The 6,985-nt window shown below is 28.9% G+C and overlaps 1 long non-coding RNA gene across 3 annotated transcripts; it reads left to right on the top strand.

Moving 5' to 3' along the window:
* Positions 1-2,104: 2,104 nt before the first annotated feature.
* Positions 2,105-6,893, top strand: LOC107877479. 3 transcript variants are annotated; one of them, XR_007043068.1, is made up of 5 exons: positions 2,105-2,255; positions 3,526-3,636; positions 4,244-4,324; positions 5,428-5,650; positions 5,821-6,893. It is a non-coding gene; the product is annotated as an uncharacterized LOC107877479 (long non-coding RNA). The 3 variants fall into 3 exon arrangements; XR_007043067.1 differs by having other exon boundaries at positions 4,237-4,324; XR_007043069.1 differs by lacking the exons at positions 2,105-2,255; positions 3,526-3,636 and having other exon boundaries at positions 4,317-4,447; positions 5,821-6,891.
* The last annotated feature ends 92 nt before the right edge of the window (positions 6,894-6,985 follow it).

The raw sequence follows: 6,985 nt of genomic DNA, 5'->3' as shown, positions 1-6,985 counted from the left end.
AATTCATTTGGATTTGGCGACTACTTTACATGTGCAGATTTAATATCTAAAGGTTCTAGTGGATACTTATCAGAGCTAGAGTTCATGGGCTTGTTTTATCATGAAGGTAAGTCACATCGAAATGGTGGCAATTTTGTAGACTGCATATTATCAAATGAATTTGAAAAAAATTTGAATCTGGAGGTGACCTTGACGGATACAGATAAAGATTCTAAATGCATGAGATTATCCAGCAATTGTTCATTTTTATCATTAGTAGAGAAAGATGATCTGGACAACACCGAGTTAAAGTTGGAGCTTGATACAATTGAGTCACAATATCAACAATGCTTTCAAGAACTCACAAGAATGAAGCTGGAGGCAATAGATTTGTGCAGGAAGAGATGAACCGCGAAGACAAATTTGGCAGGTAATTGATTGAAAGAGAATAGTTGATAACTTCATTGACATTTAAGTTTTTTACTTTTTTTTTTCTTTTCTTTTCTTAATTTTTGGTCACATATTCGAATCCTTTGATGGATTTTGGTATTCTTTTTCTTTCAGACTTAACTTCCTTTATACCCCTTATTTGTGTGGGTAAAGATTATATGCACTTTGTATAAAGAGTGTATATAGTCATTTAGGTTTGTCGGTTTTTAGCCTTGATTAATTTGTTCTTCTGTAGCTCATTGTTTTGCAAGTATGCAAAATGTTTTTGATCATTCAGTTGCAAAGGTATTAAATAAGTGGGCTAAATCCAAATTTTAATAGAAACTCTAGTATTATTAAAAGACATTAAATGTTTTAATATTATTATTATTAATATGATTATTATTATAAAAGTAAGGATTAATTCTAAATAATAAAATGTTAAGTCATTATTGGTTTGCATTATATTAATTTGATATTGTTGTAAAAATTTTATATTATTAATATGAAGATTTGAGTCATTTAACTCAAAGTTCTAAAATATTTTTGATAAAAAGTGTATAATTCTTCTTTATAATTAGATTTTTTTAAGGAAAAATTACTTAAAACAACACCTTAACTTTCCATTATTACTAAAAACTAGTATACATACCCGCGCATCGCGCGAGTAAATAACGTATAATTTTAAATAATTATAGATTGCAATGGCTTACTATCGTGTAATAAATAATTGTACATTTATGTATAATACAATACTCTCTTCGTTTAAAAATAGTTGGCCCTTTTGAACTTGACACTCTCCTTAAGAAAGTATTTATTAGAGGTTTATTTTACCAAATTAGCCTCATTAATTTAGTTTTTAAAATTTAAATTTAAGTAAATATACTTTGTTTAGTCATTTAATGTTGGGCGTAATATTTGAAGAACATAATAAAATACTATTGATATCATCAAAGGGACAATTAGATTAAAATAAATACTTTTAGAAAGAGAGCCAAATAAAACGAAACTGAGGGAGTAGAATTAAATTATTTCGATTTGATTAGAAATTGTTATTTGATTTAAAAATAATAGGGGAACGGATGTAATTAAAATTTCGTTTTGAAATTATTGACATAGAATTGATCATTAAATTTTTATTCAATTTTTTTAGTCATTTATGACATTAAATACCATTAAATGGAATAGTGAAAATGAACAATTTATAAAGATAGTGACATAGATGGATAAAATTATTTATAATAATTACATAAATGTGCATATTTTTAATATATGAATTAAAATATTTAATATTTATAAGTTCAATGACATATTAATATTTTTTAATTAATATTAAAATATCTTTAAATTAATTATGTAAAATTTTAGTATTTTCATATTGAATGTAATGATATTTTTTATATTTTATGATTAAGTACATTGAAAAAAATTCTAGAGAAAGGCTAAAGAATGGTAAGATTAAAACGTTAGATTTAATTATATAGAGGTGTATTTGCGTCTGTGTATTTTTATTTTCTTAAAAGAAATAATATATTACAATGTTTATTCTTCAAGTAAATGATTTATTTGAATGATCCAAAAGTAATACGGAGTATGTAAATACCAGCCCATATAATAAATATCTGTATAAAAAAGTCCATCTCAAAGGACAAAATATATTAAAAAAATATTATATCCATATAGATTAACTAGATTTGGCAAGTACTCCTCGTTAGCGTTTTTTTTGTCCAGAAAATTGAGAAGTTGCCTATTCACCTTCATCACTATTTCCAAACTTCACTTTGTAAGATAGTTTTAAGCAAAAATATTTTATGAACTCTATTGAAACAAAAAATAGCAGCTAAAAGGTCAAAGCATTTCTTTTTTCTTACTTAGTTTTTTTGAAGCTTTCTGACTTGTTTCTTGTTGGATTCTTCAAATCATTCCGTGTTGTTTATTCTTAAATTTGTATAGATCTTTGAAAATAATCTCCATTTATGTTGGTTAGTATTTGATTTTGGTCTCCGAAATGTCTAGTAAGTTCTCCTTTTACTATGATTTTCTTTTTCTTTTTTTAGATTTGAACATGCAAGTGAAATCTATGGTTTATTAGTTGTTGAATTTATAGTAGATGTAGAAAATAAACCCCAATCATACGTCAATAATTGTTTTAGTCTCTATAAAGTCTAATAAATTCTCCTCTATTTGTGATTGTTTTAAATTTTAATTTGATCATGCAATTGAAATCTATGATTTATGTTGTTGAATTTGTAGTAGATATTGAAAAATAATCTTTTTTTATGTCAGTAATTATCTGATTTCATGGTATTTATAATGTCTGGTATGCTCTCTTATCAATGCAAGATTTTCTTTTCCACTTTAATTAGACCATGCAAGTGAAATTGGAGATGTTAAGCTGATAAAAATATAGAATGAAACAAATTTTTTTGATTAATATAACATTTGAAGCTGTATAATTATGTTAATGGTATTTTCTTGTTCCTTTAATCTTGTTTTCATGATTGCATGACATATAATAAGTCATATCTACTAATATCTTAGCCAAGTATGGTGACCTTCTGAACTTTTGGTGTTGTTCCTTTTTTAGCTTGTAAACTTCTGTCCAATGGTTATAGGTTCAATGAAGCCTGGGCTTGTGCAAAAGCAACCCTTTCGTCATTTGCTTCTGTGATAATGTTCTTGAATTGTTTGCCCATTTAGTCTTCTCAATCTCGTCTTTAAATGCTTTAACTTCTTTACCACTATGAACATTTTACATCCCTCAATATCATGCCTCCATTATTCTTCTACAATGTCTAAGAATTGTAGATGGCATGCCCACCCATTGCAAAAATTTGGAAGAAGGTCTAAGCCTACTTGGTCCATCCAATATAGTCACTTTGATGTCAATTTGATTGTATTTTTAATTTGTCATTATAACTACGGTCAAATGGTAAACTTATCTTAGCCATCTAGTAGAATCAAGTTTGATTCCTTCTATTGGGCAAGAGTCATTTATCTACTTCTGTTAAATTGTAAATAGTACTATGTACATCCTTAAACTACGTTGCTAGCCAATTATTTTACTTTTTCTTCCTATTGAAGATATTGTTCTCATTACTTATTGGAAGTTGACAGGCCCTGCCTGATGAACTGTTGACCTGTAGATGTTCTGCTAGAGTCTTTGATCTTAGCCACGACTTAATACAGCATCTTCCTACCATAAATAATAACTTGAGTTCTCTTTAGGTCAGTAGAGCTGACTCCTTTACATATCTTTTAAATTGTGATGTTTTCACTTGTTAGGAAGAAATTTTGTTTCGGTAGTGTTCTACTTACCAGAAATTAGTTCTTAATGGAAATAAAATCATGGATAATTTATTAAGCTGGAAGAGATAGCTTCTCTAAAGAATCTTGTGTTTATTTCACTGAACGAAAACCAGTAAGTACCAGATATTTCCTTCATCAGCATACTACTCTCCAAGTTTAATGAGATTCTTGAAGTTCACACATTCTTTTTTGCACCATTAACTGATGGGTACACCAAACATGTAGGTACATTTGAGTGTGAGGGACGCAGTATCATAGTTCTAATTTATTGGATTGTTTTGGTAAAATTATAATATGAAAATTGAAGTATATCAGTGAGTAGTATAAAGCCTTGTATCCTTCATTCACAAAATTCATGGTATTAAATTGTTTTGATCAGTGACATTTAGATGTTGTTTCGTGTTATAATTTTATTTTCTAATACGGCTTACTCTATTTACCAACCTCAACCATTTATCATATGTCATTATTTCGACTAAAGATTTCTTATATGATTGTATCTATTAATCTTCTTCTTAGTATGCAGCATAGCAACATTGCCCAAGTGAAATCAGCACTTGGACCAGTATGAGACAACTTCAGAGGCAGGTGTGCTTCTCTTATTGAGGTAAAGAAATTGGGCTTATTTTCATTTTATTAACTGGAATCAAGAAATCCAAATTCATCCTATCATTGTTCTGATGAGAAGGGTTAAGAATTCAAAAACTGAACGTGAGTTGACTGATTAATGGTAAGAACTATGTGTTAGTAAAACTTAGCCAGATTTTCTAGAGTTCTTGGATATAATGTTTGTTACTCAAACATGGATAAATTTACGATGGCAGATTGTAGAATATATATTCACTTATATTTCAGATTGTGTGTCGGTTAATAGAAGATACAACTGCTTAAACCAAAGCTAAAATGTGAACGCCTTTACAGAATACGTTGATATATAGCTTTAGCCAGTGAAAGAATGTAGATTTAGCCCATGACTAGTGAATAAATTATAGCGTATTCAGATTTAATTACTTCAGATTCTGAGATCATATGGGTGTAGAATATGCAGATTCAAGGATAAATTTTTTTCCCAGAACTATGTGTTTCCATGTCTTAATTCTTGTAGTTGTTAATATCTCATTTGCACATTTAGTGTTTGGGTTTTAAATTATTGAATGTAAATAAGACTTCAAGGTTAAACTACAAAAATGTTTCGATCACGTTGTCCATTATTTCAATTTGATTTTTGTGGTCATGTCTTCCTGTCTAATGGAAATAGTTATCTAGATAATTTCATTGTTTGTTACATGTCCAGCCTGATGTGTAACTCTTCTTGCGTGCTAATGAATCTTCTTCTTTTTTTTACCGTTGATTATATCATATTGTTATCTTTTCAGTCAACAGTTGAAAATGAAAATGAGTCTATAATTTTGGAGTAATTCTTAAGAGGTATATGACCTATTACAGCAACATGCTCTTACATATAAATTAAATTAACTTTCTGTACTTGCGTTGCTGGGTTATATTAATAGAAATGGGAGTAGTTTTCACGATTGGCTTTGTTAGTTATAAACTGTAAAGAGAACTTATAACTATAGGAAATCCACATTTACTGCAGCCATAATATATGAAAGCATGCTGCAATAAAGAAGATTTCAAAGTTTAAAGATATTAATAAGTTATGGAAAGACCTCGATTTTTGTTTTGCCACTTATCATGGTGGCTTTGCAGGAAGAGGTTATGATGCCTATTGCTCCCGGTGAAGAACCACTTGATTTGATTGTATGTCCAGCTCAAGAGCTTGCAAGACATTGAGGCCTTTGATGTATATTGATGGAGTTGATATGAAGCCCCAAATTGAAGTTGTGAAGAAGGGAGTGTACATTGTCGTTGCTAAACCGGGAAGGCTCAAATATATGCTAGCAATGAAATGAATGAACCTTGAAAATTGCAGGTACTTACCAAATCTTTAGTTGTCACATGTTGCTTCCTTCCTATTTCTTGCTATACCACATAATTTGTGGTAATGTCTAAATCTACCCCATGCCTTTGAGAGAGTTCACATACATATAAATACCTGTTAAAAGCTTCCATAACATACACTTTTGTTTTGCATTTACACAGGGTGAATTGTATAAGAAAGGATACACAACAAAAAATGATTCTATGGGACGTTGATTATACAACCATAGCAGGTAAGTCAACATTTCATTCAAAACAGTGAAAACAAATACATCTTAAAGTGGTAGCAACAAACAGAAAGATATTTTTAAACTGTACAATAGGTTTATAAACAATGGAAACAATCTGAGTATAAGAAATATGAACAATTGTAAACAAAATTTAATACCTTTTTATCCTAAAGTACCATTTCAATTGCGTAATAGCGCCAGGATTAAAGTGACCTTTCACTTCCCATAGCCGAACAACCAAGATCTTTAACTTCCACTGCATTTTAGTAATTGCTAAGTCGTTGATGAAGTGTTAACATTTTTGATAGAGAATGAAAGTATATATAAATTGTGGTAAGGATTAAATGAATTGAGGTAGTTTATGAAGGAATCAGTGATAACATTAATATTTGATGTGTACAGGTATATGCAGATTGTGGTAAGGAGTTAAAGTATAGAAGTCGTTTAAGAAGAAATCATTGATTAGATTAACATATCATTGGTTACATTAACATTTGAAGGTTTCTGTAGACAGCGTTAAGGGTCGTTAGAGTTGTAGTGGTATACGAAGGAATCAGTGGTTACAACAGAAGATGAATTGAATTTATAGATGAAGGGGATGAAAATAAGGGCATTTAACAATTGAGGATAAGATTAATGACAGTTGTGAAATAGGTAGGATTCCGTTGAGCAGTGGATAAATGGATAAATAAGATGTTGATAAAAGAGTTATAATATACCTTGGTAACTTATTGAACAAAAAGAGTTAACTCTATAAATTATTTTTTATATTTGCTACGTTAGTACTTATGGAATAAAAAGAGTACAGTATATAAATTAGTTAATATTTTTGATACCTTAGTTTTACGATATTTTTTACAATTACAAATACAACTTAAAAGAATGCAAATTTTTGATGTTATAACTGATCTTTAATTGTATTTATCTGTTTTTAAAAAATTTAAAAGATACTGTAATTGTAAATTTGAATGTTTAAAAATAACTAACATAACAACTATTCATTTTAGTTTGTTTTTGCTTTTTTTTTTTTTTTTTGAAATAAGGGTCCAAATGTTAGAGCGTGGTAAGTTTTAAACTTTAAATTGTTAAAATATTTA

Source organism: Capsicum annuum, chromosome 7 (assembly GCF_002878395.1).
Source record: "Capsicum annuum cultivar UCD-10X-F1 chromosome 7, UCD10Xv1.1, whole genome shotgun sequence".
In the NCBI taxonomy this organism is placed as follows: domain Eukaryota; kingdom Viridiplantae; phylum Streptophyta; class Magnoliopsida; order Solanales; family Solanaceae; genus Capsicum; species Capsicum annuum.
This window is presented reverse-complemented; position numbering and strand designations above follow the sequence as displayed.